Here is a 16,490-nt window from a genome sequence, read left to right as displayed (position 1 = left end):
TTTTGGGAATTTATTTGTTTTGTTTGGGTATTTTACTGCAGAGATGGGAAATTTTTCATTTTATGCTATTCTTTTCTTCATTTGCATCTGCATACCTTAGTGTGAGAGAGAGAGTGTGTGTGTGTGTGTGTGTATGTTTAACCCTCAACATGCTTTTTTCTATTCTCTCACTCAAAACAGCAGTCATCAACACAGAAGACTTCTGTGACCACGTGTAAGAAGTGTTTCTCTCCACCACCAAGCAAGCAATCAAGTCTGCGGTGGACACCCACTGGGTGGCTCCAATTCACCTCCAACACTATCTACCTGGAGATAGCGTCAGATCCCACAGGTTGAGGGCTCTGTCCCCAAGGCTGGCCCCCACCGCTGCTGGACACCAGCTGATTATAAAGGATATTACAGATGAAGAGATGCATAGGGTGAGGTATGGAAAAAAGAGCGTGGACCCTCCGTGCCCTCCCTGGGCCCACTGCCCTCCAGGAATCTCCAGGTCTTCAGCTACTAGGAAGCTCCCCAAACCTTGTCCTCTTGGGCATTTTGTTTTGGTTTTGGTTTTGCTTTTTTTAGAGAAGGGGGTCTTGCTGTGTTACCCAGGCTGGCCTTGAACTACTGTCGCAGCGACCCAAGCTCCCACGTAGCTGGGATTACAGGTGCATGCCAAGCACACAGCTTCTCTTGGGCCTTTTATGGAGACATCACTGGAAAGGCATGATTGACCACCATGTAGAAATGTGATTGGACCAAAAGGGTAGGATCTCATAGGAATAGACTGAGTGGGGAAACTAAGCAAGGCCTGTCCAGATTATTTTTGGTCTGTCTGTGTAGCATTCCTTCCTCCAGGGTAGGGGACAGGACCCTCTCTGGCGGATGAAGGGAGGGCAGGAAAAGGTCAGAGAGAGAGATTCTGTTTCCTGAGGCCTGCTTCAGAGACCTAAAGTGTCCCAACATTATAACAAAAGATTGTAACAAGGGCTATGGGAGTTATGCACCAGGAACTGTGGACGAAGACCAATATATATCTATCATAATATCACACTTACCCATGTCATTTCCTCTCTCAGAAGAACTTCTTCTAACATTTCTAGCAAGGCAGGTCTGCTGGTGACAAACTCCCTAAATTTTTGTTTGTCTGAAAAAGTCTTTTTTTCTCCTTTACTTTCGAAGGATAATTTCACAGGTCATAGACTTCTAGGTTGGTGTTGGGTTTTTTTCCTTCTCCTCTCAACTCAACACTGTTTCAAGCCATTCTCTTCTTAATTGAATGGTTTCTTTTCTTTTTTTTCCTACTTTTTTAGAGACAGGGTCTCACAGTGTCACCCAAGCTGGAGTGCAGTGGCACCATCATAGCTCACTGCAGCCTTGAACTCTTGGGCTTATGCAATCCTCCCACCTCAGCTTCCAGATTAGCTGGGACTACAGGTATGCACCACCAAGCCCAGCTAATTTTTAAATTTTTTGTAGTGACGGAGTCTCACTATGTTGGCTAGGCCAGTCTCAAACTCCTTGGCTCAAGTGATCCTCCCACCTCAGCCTCCCGAAGTGCTGGGAATGCAGGCACGAGCCACCACACCTGGCCAATTGCATGCTGTCTAAAGAGAAGTCAGATGTAATTCTTATCTTTGCTCCTCCATGTACTAAGTTGTTTTCTCATCTGGCTTCTTTCAAGATTTTTTCTTTATCTTTTATTTTCTACAGTTTGAATATAATATGCTAAATGTGGGAGTTTCTTGGCATTTATCTTGCTTGATGTTCTCTGAGCTTCCTGGATCTGTGGTTTGGTGTCTGGTATTAATTTGAGGGAAATTATCAGTTATTATCTTTTGTTTGTTTGTTTTTGGTTTTGTTTTGTTTTTCTAAACAGGTTCTTTCTCCGTTGCCCAGGCTGGAGTGTAATGGCGTGATCTCAGCTCACTGCAACCTCTGCCTCTCGGGATCAAGCAACTCTCTCTCTTGTGCCTCAGCCACCGAAGTGGCTGGGATTGCAGGCATGCGTCACCATGCCCAGCTAATTGTTTTTGTATTTTTAGTAGAGATGGGGTTTCGCCATGCTGGCCAGGCTGGTCTTGAACTCCTGACTTCAAGTGATCCCCCCACCTCAGCCTCCTGAAGTGCTGGGATTACAGGCCTGAGCCATCATGCCTGGTCTCAGTTATTGTTGTTTTAAATATTTCTCCTCTTCCTTTCTTCTTTTCCTTTTCTTCTGGTATTCCCATTAAATGAATATTATATGTTTTGTAGTTGTCCCACTATTCTGTCCTGGGTTTTTGTTTTGTTTCTTCCGTCCTTTCTCTCTTTGCTTTTCAGTTTTAGGCGCTTCTATGGACATAATCCTCAAGCTCAGAGATTCTTTCTTCAGCCATGCCCAGCCTATCAAAGGCATTCTTCATTTCTGTTGCAGTGTTTTTGAGCCTAGCATTTATTTTTTTATTCTTTCTTAGATTTTCCATCTCTCTTCTTACAGCACCCATCTGCTCTTGCATGTTGTTTACTTATTCCATTCGAGCTCTTAGCATATTCGTCATAGTTGTTTTAAATTCCTGGCCTCACAATGTTCTAAATTCCTGGCCTGATAATGTTCCTGGTGTAATAATGTTGTCTGATAATTTCAGCATTTTTGCCATATCTGAGTCTGGTTTTGATGCTTGCTCTCCCCCTTTGAACAGTATTTTTTTCCTTGTAACTTTTTGCCTTGTAATTTATGTCTTATAATTTTTTATTGAAAGGCAGGCATGACGTACTAGGTAGACAGGCCTTTAGTGGTGTGATGTGAGGTGTGGGGGTAGCATTCTATAGTCCTATGATTGGGTCACAGTCTTTTAGGGAGCCTGTGCATCAGGGCTGAGAACTTTATAAGGGCTCCTCAGTTTCCCCTCCACCCCTTACATGAGACAGAATGGGAAAAGAGGCTGGAGCTGGATATTTCCCTTCCCTGGGTCAGCTCTAAGTAAACCTCGATAGGGTAGATCCTGGTAAAATAGTTTCTCTTGGGGCAGGCCTTGTTAAGCGGGACCAGAATGCTCTGGTATATTTCAAAATGGTTCCTTTTCCTTCCTTCCTCCAGGAACATAAAGGGATTTTCCCTGTCTTCACTCTGAGAACATGGTAGAGCTCCAGAAGGTAAACTCACAAAAGTGTTTTACCTATAACTGGGTCCCTGGGGCTCTTAAATCTCAGACTTGTCATTGCCAAACCTCCAGCCATTCATTCGTTAATCATAGAGCAGGTTATTCCTGCAGTGACACTGGCTCTCAGAGGTTTCTGCTTGTGGGTTTCTGCTCCAGTAAGTTTGGATTCTCATTATCTGCCTGTCTGTCTCTAATTTGGGGGGCAGTAGTTTGTCCTGTGACCTCACTTCCTTGACAGATCTAGGACGAGTTATTTTTTCAGTTTGTTTAGCTTTTTACTTGTTGCCAGGATGAAGTGATGACTTCCATGCCCTTTACATGCCAGACTGAAAACTGGAAGCCTCTCCTGCTCTTTGGAAGGATAATTTCACTCGGTACAGGATCCTAGGCTGATGGTTCTTGTTTTTTAACACTGTAAAAATTTCACCTTATTCTTCTTTTTTTTTTTTTTTTTTTTGAGACGGAGTCTCGCTCTTGTCACCCAGGTTGGAGTGCAGTGGCACAATCTCGGCTCACTGTAACCTCTGCCTCCCAGGTTCAAGCAATTCTCCTGCCTCAGCCTCCTGAGTAGCTAGGACTACAGGCACCCGCCACCACGCCCAGCTAATTTTTGTACTTTTAGTAGAGACGAGATTTTGCCATGTTGGCCAGGCTGGTCTCGAACACCTGACCTCAGGTGATCCACCTGCCTTGGCCTCCCAAAGTGCTGGGATTACAGGCGTGAGCCACCACACCCGGCCTATTCTTTTTTTTTTTTTTTTTTTTTTTGAGACATAGTCTCACTCTGTTGCCCAGGCTGGAGCGCAATGGCATGATCTCGGCTCACTGCAAACTCTGCCTCCCGAGTTCAAGCAATTCTCCTGCCTCAGCCTCCCAAGTAGCTGGGATTACAGGCACCCACCACCATGCCCAGCTGATTTTTGTATTTTTAGTAGAGATGGGGTTTCACCATGTTGACCAGCTGGTCTCAAACTCCTGACCTCAGATGATCCACTCACCTCAGCCTCCCAAAGTGCTGGGATTACAGGTGTGAGCCACCACACCTGGCCTCACCTTATTCTTGATTCTGATTATTCTTCATGTGTAACCATGGACAAGCCTTTTCTTCTCCTTCGGTCTCAGCTCCTTTATTTGTAAGGTGGGTAGATCTGGTGGAAAGGGTTGAAATCTATGGTCTCCAAGGGTCCTTCCAGCTCTAATATTCTTTGATTCAATCATGCAACTGTACAACAACCACACAGGGTTTGACGTTTCAGCTAATACCAGTCTGTGGCTACTGGTGTGAGCCTGTCACATGCCCTCCTGGCCCACTGCCAATCACAGCATGTTGTTGCTTACAGAGGTCATGGTAGGCAGTCCTTGCAATGAAGTGTTCATCCATGTTTGGCCAGTCTTCAAAAAAATACCAACCCCTGAGAAAGCAGAGAGCCTACAACCTGAACGCTAATGCCTGTGCTCAAGAAGGAAACTTCCGTGGCAACAAAAAGCACAGCAAAACGGTGTCCCAACGAAGCTCTTCTGAATTCAACACCGTTTGAAAGTACTCCATTCCCCTAGCAACTTTTTTTACTTAAAAAAAAGCAGGAGCTGTTTTTTAAAATGATATAAGAGCATTATACTGAAGAAAGCAATGCAATATTTTGTCAAATAGCATTGGTATGATTGTGACTGTCATGTCTGATCAACTGATTCTAAGGAGAACTCTATCCTGTGCAGAATGCTGGCACGCTACTTAAAGCTGATTGAGAGGATGACATGCCCAGGACTGGCAAGATCCCCTGGTTTGGACTTCTCGCTTGATCCCAAAATATTCCATTTTTAACACAGCAATTTGGCAATGTGTCTCAAAAGCCATTCTGGATAGTGATGAAGAGTGATGAAGAGTTGGACAGATATTTGGCTAGGACTCCCAGCCTTCTTCTACCACAGGTACAGGAGGAAGATATGCACTAGGGACACTCTAGGCAAAAGCACAGCATTTCTTATTGACTCGTTTTGGCCCCACATCTCCGTGTGAAAGCTTCAGGTTGTTGAGCTGGGCTGCACCTTATGGAAGCTCACAGTGCTAATTGTATACCTCTGAGCGGAGGCTTAGACCTTCTACTGGCTGCCTTCACCCTTGTCCCCAAGGTCCATACTTGAATCTCTTTGTCCTAGAGGACTCACCAACCTGAAAGCAGGAAGAAACAGAGAGACAATCTAAAAGAATGTTCCTCCCTAAGTCCTCGAGCAAAACCAGAACAAAGGCTCCCACGCCTAGACTCTTCCACAGCGTGGGCAGGTAGCGCCCCTAGTGGGAGGCAGCAGCCCCAGGTCCATCTTGCCACCTCAGCTTCCTAGAAAACAACACCCAAAAGGCCATGAGCCTTCCCTTCCTCCAGGAACTCGTATCTCCTTTTTCTGAGAGCACTGTCCTGTCCCAACTCCTTGAGGTCAAAGTGGAAGTTTCATATTCTTTGAGAACCTGCCCTCCCAGGGGGTTATTTGGTTGGTCCAGGGCCAGCTATATCCCTGCCCTTCCCATGGTTTGGTCAGATGCCCTTCTTTTGATTACAGAAGATATTTCAGGATTCTTCCAATTGACTCTCCCTTTTGCTAAAGTCATTTGAGACAGGTTTCTAAGATGGCAGGTCAGGAGGCTAAACAGAATCCCCAAAAGTGGGAAGCTGGAGAGAGAGGCCCCCATGTGGACACTAGTGTTTCCAACCTACCATCACTGACACCCTCACCTTTTACCACCATGTCCTGAGAATGATTTTGCATCTGTTCCACTATCTTCACCCCTTCTCCTCCTCATTCCCAAGGGGCCCTGAAAGGGGAGCTTTGAGTCCTTCCTAAGGCAGAAGCAAAACCTCAGTAGCCAGTCCATGTCAGGATTTCAACCTCAGGACATAATCAGAGGTGTACACACATATTGAAGTACAAGTGATCTAGGGCTGCATTCCTGTAGCTGTAAAAACAATTGAAAATAACATAATAATATTTCAAAGAATTATGGTCCATCCATCCAACAGAATGCTTTGCAGCTGTTAAAAATATTTTTAAGGAATATTTAATGACGTGGAAAAATGCTTATGATATACCAAAAGCAGGCCAGGAACAGTGGCTCACCCTTGTAATTCCAGCACTTTGGGAGGCCAAGGCAGGAGGAGTGCTTGTGCCCAGAAGTTCAAGATCAGCCTGGGCAAGATAGTGAGATCTTAGCTCTACAAAAAATTTCAAAAATTAGCCAAGCATGATGGCACACACCTGTTATCTGTGCTACTCAGGAGGCTGAGGTGGGAGGATTGCTCAAGCCCAGGAGGTCAAGGCAGTGAGCCATGATCATACAGCTGCACTCCAGCCTTGGTGTCAGAGTGAGACCCTGTCTCAAGAATAAATAAATAATAAACAAAAGAAATAATATACCAAATTCAGAATATACAATTTAATGTACTTTATAACCTAAATTGTGTCAAGTTATATATTATATATACATAAACAGCCAAAAAGAACCAGACAAAAATGATAATTCTACTTTCTTCGTTATGTTTTCTGTGTTTTCTAATTGTTTATGATTAGCATGGTTTACTTTGGTATTTATTTCGTATTATGTTTTGGCGTAATATTTTATATTAAGTAATGAATGATACTGAAAAGATCAGAACCTTATTAGAGCACGTCTTGCTACGGAAAAATCAGATTTCTTTCTCTGCTGTTTGTGCTTAGCCTTTACCAGAGGGTCATGTGACCAGCAGTAACCGTGAGGCCCCGTTTTCTGCCACGATACTCCCTCCGTGCTCTCGGGTTGTCTGAATCCCTGGAATGCTGGGCCAGTTGCCTCAGCGGGGGCTGACATTCCAACCCCCAGGGCAGGGTTGTTTCTTTAGCTGGCTGGTGGCTTTTGGTACCAAACAAGTAACTTTCCTTTCCCATGAACTTGTCTGCAGTCCCAAACAACTTGAGATAACTCTGCTGACCCTGTTACCTGCTTTATTCCAGCTTTTGTTCCAGCTAAGGCGGGGAGCCTATAGATTCCTGGGGTCCCACAGAGGTGACACAGCAATGAGAGAGCTGGTGATGTCTCATATTCATGACACAACTTTGCCTGGATTCACAAGTGTGGCTACACAGGGAGCACAGAGACCAAGGGTTGAGGAGCCAAAGTTCTCGGCCTCCCTCCGCCATCTGACTATCTGAGCTTGAACAAGCCTTTCTGAAGCTCTCTGTCACCTGTCTACAAGTGTAAACTGTGTTCCAGGGAAACAATATCTCAGACGCCTTTTCTGACCTAAATTGTCTCTCCTATTCATTCCATAGTGTGCCTAATAATAAGAGCAAACCCCTGCCACATGCCAGATGCAGTTCTAAACGCTTCATACAAATGGACTCATTTAATCTTCAAAACAACACTGAGAGGTTGGTACTGTTATCATCATCATCATCATCATTCCTTTTTCATCAGATGAGGAAACTTAGGCAAAGGGGGACTCAGTAACATGGTCAGGTACACACAGCCGGGATGTGGAGAGACAGGGATTCCAACCCAGCTGAACTGGCTCTGAAATCTAGACCATGAACCACGCTGCTCCACTGCCTCTCAGTCATGTGAATTTCAGCTCACCCTGTCTTTATTTCAAACTTGGCCAGAGGTGGTCAGTCAGCCACAGTGACACACTGGCAAAACTGCAAAGTGAGTGATGCCCACCTCCCCTATCCTCCAGCTGCTCAAGGTCGGCCTTTGGGGTCACTGCTGTATAATTCTACTTCATCCCAACTACGCAAGGATGGCAGAGGCCCTCCCCTTGCCTCTTAGACCTACTAAGACAAGACAATGGCTGTGGGCTTCCCCACCATCTTGGCCCCATCTTCTGAAGAAGAAGTAAGAAAGTACTGTTTTCCTGGTTTTTCAGAAAATAAGAAATATAATACTCATTTAATGAGCATACTCTGCACATGTTATACATACAAATTAACTCATTTGGTTTTCAAACAACACCCCCCCCGCCCCCGTTTTTCCAAGACAGGGTCTTGCTCTGTTGCCCAGGCTGGAGTGCAGTGGTGTAATCATGGCCCACTGCAGCCTTCACCTCCTCGGCTCAAGTGATCCTCCTGTGTCAGCCTGCCAAGTAGCCGGTACTATAGGTGTGCGCCACCATGCTCAGGTAATTTTTAAATTTTCTTGTAGAGATGGGGTCTTGCCATGTTGCTCAAACTCCTGGGTTCAAGCAATCCTACTGCCTCAGCCTCCCAAAGTGCTGGGATTATAGGCATGAGCCACTGCGCCTGGCCTCAAACAACCCATTCTTATTGCCAGTCCCATTTTAAAGATGAGGCCAATGAGGCTCAGGGAGCTTGTGTAACTTGCCTGAGGGCTCACGAATAGAAAAGGAACAGGAAGCCCAGCACTAATATACATACCTTGCTCTTTGCCCATCCACACCCTCTCTTCCCACAGCTGGGTCATCATCTGACCCACTCATCGCCACTCAGATTTTTGAAAAAATTTTTATAATACTATTAGTTCAAATCAAGTACTTTGGGTTTGAAGATCTTCTGTTCAAATTTGATTACAGGTTTCCTTAGTTTCCCATGCCTCTAGTTCTATGAAATTACAAGTTCATCTGTCCTTGACCTAAATCAGTCTTTTGGAGTGGTTGAGAGAGAGGTGAGATAATCTGTGTACAAGTGATTTCAAAAGCATCAAGTGAGCTACCCATTCTGGGCTGTTTGTCATAATCTGCATATTAATAGCATTCTCGCACAGCCCCCAGGCTGTGTGGAGGAGCAGCTCTGTTTGTATATATCCAAACAGTAGGATCCAACAATCCTCTGCTTACTTGTCCTCTCCCCACTATTGCTGGATCCTATTGTTTGGATAATATTGGTTCTGTTCCCCAAAACAGAAGAAATATTATCCAAACAATATATCCTGTCCGATCTAGAAATCACAGAGGTAACTAGTCACAGTTCTACAAACAATATATTCCCAACACCAATGGAAACTGGCGTAAGAGAGAGGCTCATCTGCAATTTACCCCCCAAAATGGAAGTGTAATATGTGTAATAGCACACCTACGTGTTTAAAATCTGCTTTTATTCATTTATATTCTACCATACAAGAATCACATAATGATAAAAGTGTTCACAATTATTTGATTTAAAAATTATTATTAAAAGTAACACATACTTACTGCCAAAAACTTGGAAAACGCAAAAAGAATGAGGAAGAAAATTTAAATTACTATTAATGTCAGAACCCAGATATAAACCCTGCTAACTTTTAGCTATATTTTCTTCTGAACTCATTTTATATATTTTTTATTTTATTTGTTTATTTATATTATCTTTTTTTTTTTTTTTTTGAGACAGAGCCTCACTCTGTTGCCCAGGCTGGAGTGCAGTGGCACGATCTCGGCTCACTGGAACCTCCTCCTCCTGGGTTCCAGCCATTCTCATGCCTCAGCCTCCCGAGTAGCTGGGATTACAGGCGTGCGCCACCATGCCCAGCTAATTTTTGTATTTTAGTAGATACCAGGTTTTACCATGTTGGCCAGGCTGGTCTCAAACTCCAGGCATGAGCCGCTGCACCCGGTCTGCATATAAATTTTTTTTTTTTTTTTTTTTTTTTGAGACGGAGTCTCGCTCTGTCGCCCAGGCTGGAGCACAGTGACGCGATCTTGGCTCACTGCAAGCTCCACCTCCCGGGCTCACGCCATTCTCCTGCCTCAGCCTCCCGAGTAGCTGGGACGACAGGCGCCCGCCACCGCGCTCGGCTAATTTTTTTGTATTTTTAGTAGAGACGGGGTTTCACCGTGTTATCCAGGATGGTCTCGATCTCCTGACCTCGTGATCCGCCCTCCTCGGCCTCCCAAAGTGCTGGGATTACAGGCGTGAGCCACTGCGCCCGGCCTACATATAAATTTTGAAGTATGATTGGGCATAATTTTTTATATATACATATGTATATGTATAAATTTTTCATTTACTTTTACATAAGGGAACATTTTCCTATGTCCTGATGATCATTTTTAATGATTGTATAATTTTTAGTCTAGCAATTGGACCATAATTTACTACCTCATTTCTAAATGTTTGGCCAATTGTGTTGCAACAAACATCTTCAATGAGACAGGATTTTTCCTTCAGTAATTTTTTTTTCCATGAAACAACTCTCCAAAGAAATATTATTGAGTCACAAGTTAGGATCTCATGTTATATCTGAAGCAGCCTGATATGTTGCAGAAAAGGTGTTAGTTCATTTATTTTAATATCATGCCACCACACTGGAACTCACCATCCACACACATTAGGCACCAAGAGTTGCAAAGAAGCCTGCAAGACACCTCCTAACTAAAGTTCAGAATGGAGCCTCAGGGAATACAGGGGTTAATGCTGAAACACAAGCCTCCTGTCCAGTGATCAACCTCTTCTTCTCGAGGCCTGCCTACATCCTGGTAAGGAAGGTGCTAGAATTCTTACAGATCTGGAAAACCTGCCTTCTTCCACCTGCCCCAAACATCTCTACTACCCCCTGAGGAAAGCCTGTCATTTTGACAGCTTTGTTCCCTTCACTTGAGGCTTGTAGGAGGGTTAAATACCCACTCCCGCCTTCCCCACGGGGGAGGGGTTAAATAGCCTAGGAAGGATAGCTCAGCAAAAGTGCTATTAATTACTTCTACTCTAGTATAAATGAGCTTTCAGTTCTTCCTTGATGGTGGGTTTTGCAGGGTGAGTGGGGGTACTGGAATCTCATCTGGGAGGATGGGTTCTTAGTGAGGAGTCTTGCCTGCTTAATGATGTTGCTCCAGGTTGGCCCTTTCCCTTACTGAGTAAACAATGGCTTGCACGGATAGAGAGACTAGAGGAACAGAACACTCCTCACCCAGAGATCCTATTTCCTTTTGAAAATGGCCTCAAGCAACAAGTCTATGAGGAAAATGTTCAACTTCATTGATCAATGAAATGTAAATTAAAACCACATTCAGCTACCAATTTCCAACAGTCAAATTGACATGCTACTTCACGACTAGTGAAAATGTGCAATTCTGGAGGGCAGTTTGGCAATATCTATCATAAGCTTTTTAAAAATGGGCATAGACAACAGAAATGTATTTTACAAGGATGTCCAGTATGGTGATGTTTATAGAAGTAAAAAATTGGAAATGATCCAAATACCTAATAAGAGATTTCAAATAAAGTACAGTAGATCTATACTACTGAACTATTATTCAGTCACTAAAAATGATATAGGTAAATATTTATTGACACCAGAAAATGCCCATACTGTATTATTATGTGAAAGAAACCAGTTATAAAATAGAATGATCCCATTTTTGTCAATTATAATAATAAAAGATACACATGTCTGCTAAATTTTGACGACGAATACATATAGCTTCTGTAATAGGAAATTGTCTTTTAAAATTAGTGTTTGAAGGCTCCAAGAAGCTCCACCCAGCTTCCCAAGGGCAGGCAAGCTTTTGACCTTCCCTCTGATCCTTACATAATATATCAACAGTAACACTTGTTGATACGTAACTGCACCCAGACAGGGAAGGAGGACCTGTGCCAGCCGCAAACAAGGTCATCTGGGGACTCTGCCCTCTCCCTGGCTGGACGCACCCTCATTATTGTCACCACTGGGTAGGGCAGGCTTTGCCCTCTGGTTCTTAATCGTTTTCATTTTCTTACCTCAGTAAAACAACAGTAGCCTTGATGCAAGGAGTAATGGGAAACTGTCTTTCCTATGGTTTAGTCATAAGAATCTTGTGGTGATGGAAAGGGAGTCCTTGGGATATGCCAAATCCCAGGTTCTGGCATCGTGTACTTTAAAGTCATTGGCAACATTGCAGAAACTCCTGCTTTGAAAGTATTGCCTTTAAACTCTGTTGCAAAGTGCAAAGGCACTGAAGCTGCCCGTCATTGGAAATGTAACATTTCTAACGTTACATGTCTAATGAGGCCTTTAAACTGGCAGTACTGGTCTAAGATAGCAGGGTCTTGGTCCTTTCCCTATGAAGACAAGGTTTCTTGCTGCCATAATTATTGGATACTAGGGGTATTTCCATTGCCCCAGGAGCTGGGTTTCCAAACTCAAAACAAAAATGGGCTCCAAAGAAACTTTCTCTGAATTTTTGCACTACCACAAACAGATGTTTTAGTCTCTTCCTCTTGCACATAAATCTCTGTCTGCTCCATTAACACTGCCTCCTTTAAGAGAGACCATTGGATTCTGGCTTTCTTATTGCATTTTATTGGATTGTCACACAGCCTTGGTTGGGGCTCCTGGAGCAAGTCTATTTATAGGACCTGAGAACCAACCCATGGCCCCAACAAGTAGACACTCCTTTGGAATGAGAACTCACCTTGGTGATCAGTTGTGGGCCTTAAGGATTAAGCTGGTTAATCAAGGATGACCCTTGATGATCATACAAGGGTTTCCGTTTAGGCACCAATGTTATGTATAAAATGAAGAAATGTGATTTTTAGCCTGACACAGTGGCTCATGCCTGTAATCCCAGCATGTTAAGAGGCTTAGGCAAAAGGATAGCCTGAGGCCAGGACTTTAAGACCAGCCTTGGCAACACAGAGACTCCATCTCTACCAAAAATAAAAAGTACAAAAAATTAAAAAATTAGCTGGGCATGGTGGCACACACTTTAGTCCTAGCTACTTGGGAGTCTGAGGCGAGAGGATCTCTTTAATCCAGGAGTTTGAGGCTGCAATAAGCTATGATCACACCACTGCACTCCAGTGTGGATGACAGAGTGAGACCCTGTCTCTAAAATAAATAATTAAGTAGGCCAGGCATCGTGGCTCATGTCTGTAATCCCAGCACTTTGAGAGCCTGAGGCAGGAGGATCACCTAAGGCCAGGAGTTCAAGACCAGCCTGGACAACATAGGGGGATCCCATCTCTACAAAAATAATTTAAAAATTAACCAGGCGTGGTGTCACACACCTGTGGTCCCAGCTACTTGGGAGGCTGAGGTGGGAGGATCACTTGGGCCCAGGAGGTAGAGGCCGCAGTGAGCCAGGACTGTGTCACTGCACTCCAGCTGGGGTGACAGAAGGAGACCGTATCTCAATAAATAAATACATACATACATACATACTTAAAAAAAAAAATTAAAATGTGATTTTTTAAAAACTCTAACTTTTAAAGGACTAGTGGTTGGATTGTGTCTAAAGGGACAGCCCCTGATTATCTGAGCACTTTTGGTAACAGGAGGGACTACACTCAACTGGCCCCATGAAAAGAGAAGGGCCCGGAGCCATCCCCCCAGGGTGGCCTGGAGAAACAGAATGAGCAGTCCCCCTCCCCTGATGTTGCTGTTCCACCTGCTGAGATCCTTTGACCTTGGACTATTCTTTTTCTGGGCAGACCAAAAAAAACAAAAAACAAAAAAAAAAACCCTTCCTCTCTTCTCTGGGGTCAACGCTAGAGCTCTGCCGGCATTGGGAAGAGAGTGTAGCCCTAGGGTCCCTTACTGGCTTAGTACTTTCCATCTCCTTCTCTTGCCACGTCTCCAGAGGCCCTGTCTTGTGGATCTGCTCCAGTTACCTGTCCACTTCTTAGTGAGAAAGGAATCTGCTTTTAGTGCCATCTCTAAAAGAAGACAAATAGGTCTTCAATCAAGATTGACACACATGGTTCCTGCTTTCTCGTTGGTAAAGGTGGTACTGAATACCTCAACAAAATAGTAAAAAAAAAAAAAAACCCAGCAAGTATGATTTTGAAAACTCAACCCTGTACCTTGAGTAGAAAGACTGTAGAATAGGCCGGGCGCGGTGGCTCACGCTTGTAATCCCAGCACTTTGGGAGGCCGAGGCGGGCGGATCACGAGGTCAGGAGATCGAGACCACGGTGAAACCCCGTCTCTACTAAAAATACAAAAAATTAGCTGGCCGTGGTGGCGGGCACCTGTAATCCCAGCTACTCGGAGAGGCTGAGGCAGGAGAATGGCGTGAACCCGGGAGGCGGAGCTTGCAGTCAGCCGAGATTGCGCCACTGCACTCCAGCCTGGGTGACAGAGCAAGTCTCCGTCTCAAAAAAAAAAGAAAGACTGTAGAATATATTTCCTTAAATCTTACTTTTTTTCTCTGAAATTCAGCACAGCTAAGGCCAATGATGGCATCCTGGGATAATACTTTGAGTTATTAACTGATTTTTTTTCCCTCTCCAGTACTTTACTTTTTCTTAGCTTTTATACACACACACACACACACACACACACACACACACACATCCTAAGCCATTGTGGGTTCACTGCCTCTCAGAAATGCAGAAACATTTTGACAGAGAGCATAGCTTCTTACTAGGTCCCTGTCTCAGTCCATTTTGTGTGGCTATAACAATACCACAGACTGGGAAATTACAATGAACAGAAATTTATGGGCTCATAGTACTGGAGGCTGGAACTCCAATATCAAAGTGCTGGCATCTGGTGAGGGCCTTCTTGCTACATCATCACATGACAGAAGGAGAGAGAGTGAGAGAGGGTGGTGGTGGGGCAGTGAAATGACCCTTTTATAGGGAACCAACCACCATAATAATCCATTATCATGATTACTGGGAGGCTGAGGCAGGAAGATCACTTGAGACCAGGAGTTTGAGACCAGCCTGGGCAACACAGGGAGACTCTGTCTCTACAATTTTTTTTAATGAGGTCAGATATGGTTGCTTATGCCTGTAATCTCAGCACTTTGGGATGTTGAGGCAGGAGGATTGCTTGAGGCCAGGGGTTCGAGGCCAGCCTGTGCAACAGAGTGAGACCCCCATCTCTACAAAAAAAAAAAAAAAAAAATAGTGGACCGAAGTTGATAAAATTGTCCTTGCAATTTTCATGGCCACTAGAGAGAGGACATGTAGTATGTCACTGGTTACGTTATCAGCAAATGGCTCTGAGCTTCATTCATTTACTCACTTATCCATCCATTTTTATATTAATGTACAGCTGGCCAGACACTGGAGACATAAAGATGAACGGAACAGAGCTCCTGCCCTCACTGTGCTTGCTGGCAGTAAACTTCATCCCTAAAATATTGACAGTGCATTTATCCCAGTTTTAAATATAAATGCTTCCTTCCTTCTTTTTTTCTTTGGAGACAGGGTCTGGCTGCAGACAGTGGCACAATTACAGCTTACTGCAACCTCTGCTTCCTGGGCTCAAGCAATCCTCCTGACTCAGCCTCCCAAGTAGCTGGGACTACAGGCATGCACTACCACACCTGGCTAATTAAAAAAAATTTTTTTTGTAGCCACAAGGTCTCACTATATTGCCCAGACTGGTCTTGAAGTGGGCTCAAGCAATCCTCCAGTCTTAGCCTCTCAAAGTGCTGAAATTATAGACATGAGCCACTGTGCCTGACGAATGCTTTCTTAATAAACTTAAGTTGAGCTTATTTAGCATGTAAGAATTCTTTATTAAGATATTAAAAATTCTGATACTAAGACCTGTGTAATACAGGGGTGTGGTTTTTTTCAAATTACATCTAAGGCTGTGTTTAAATTTAGTAAATCTAAATACTTAGTAATGATAAACTTGAATGTAGCTATGTAGCCTGGCACAGTGCCTGAGGAATAGCAGTCACTCAGTAAATTATAGAACGTCTCTGTAGTAAGCATCAATTATGTGCCAGGCCTTACTTGTAAGAGAATTAACATAATTCCTCATTAAGGTGAGAAACAACTTAAGGCTTTGAAATAGTTATGGGTAAGTTGGGATAGCAAATACCAAGCACATGTGCCCCTATTTTCCTTTTTCTTACCCATGACAGGCATTGTCAACTGATCACAGGTCTTTCTCATTCCCTGAACTTCGCCTCGGAACTTCTCTCCATAAAAGATGTTGCCCACTTGCCGTTTCTAGGCCGGGAGGAAGAGATTGGAAGTCTGGAGAGTCTTTCTTGTTTTGTCTCAGGGTAAGGCTGCATGACTTTCCGATTAGTTATTAAATTCCTCAGAGCCTGTGTTTACTTATCTGAAACTACGGATCATAACTTTACCTAATTATCCTATATGGTTCTTGTAAGGTTTAAAGGTTATGAGAGGTGGGGAAGTGCTTTGAAAGGTTAAAAAAACAAGTCACTCCCAAGACAGTAGCAAGAACTCCCATAATTCACAGAAATGAAAGTGTCTTTGCCAAGGAGAGTATTCCATTAAGTCTTACTGTTTAGAACAGAGAAGATCCCGTTTCAAAAGGACTTCCTGCCAAATAATTAGGAAAAGGAAAAGAGGAAGCAAATGGAAAAGGAACACAGAGAGAGGACGTGACTTGGAGTCAGAGGCATTAGAGTCAAGTCTAAATGCACCTCTTGCTAGCCGTGATGTCTGGAATAGGTGACTAAGCTACCATGCATTACATGGAGCAAACAATAGTCA

Source organism: Nomascus leucogenys, chromosome 1a (assembly GCF_006542625.1).
Source record: "Nomascus leucogenys isolate Asia chromosome 1a, Asia_NLE_v1, whole genome shotgun sequence".
Classification (NCBI taxonomy): domain Eukaryota; kingdom Metazoa; phylum Chordata; class Mammalia; order Primates; family Hylobatidae; genus Nomascus; species Nomascus leucogenys.
Note: the sequence above shows the minus strand (reverse complement) of the source record.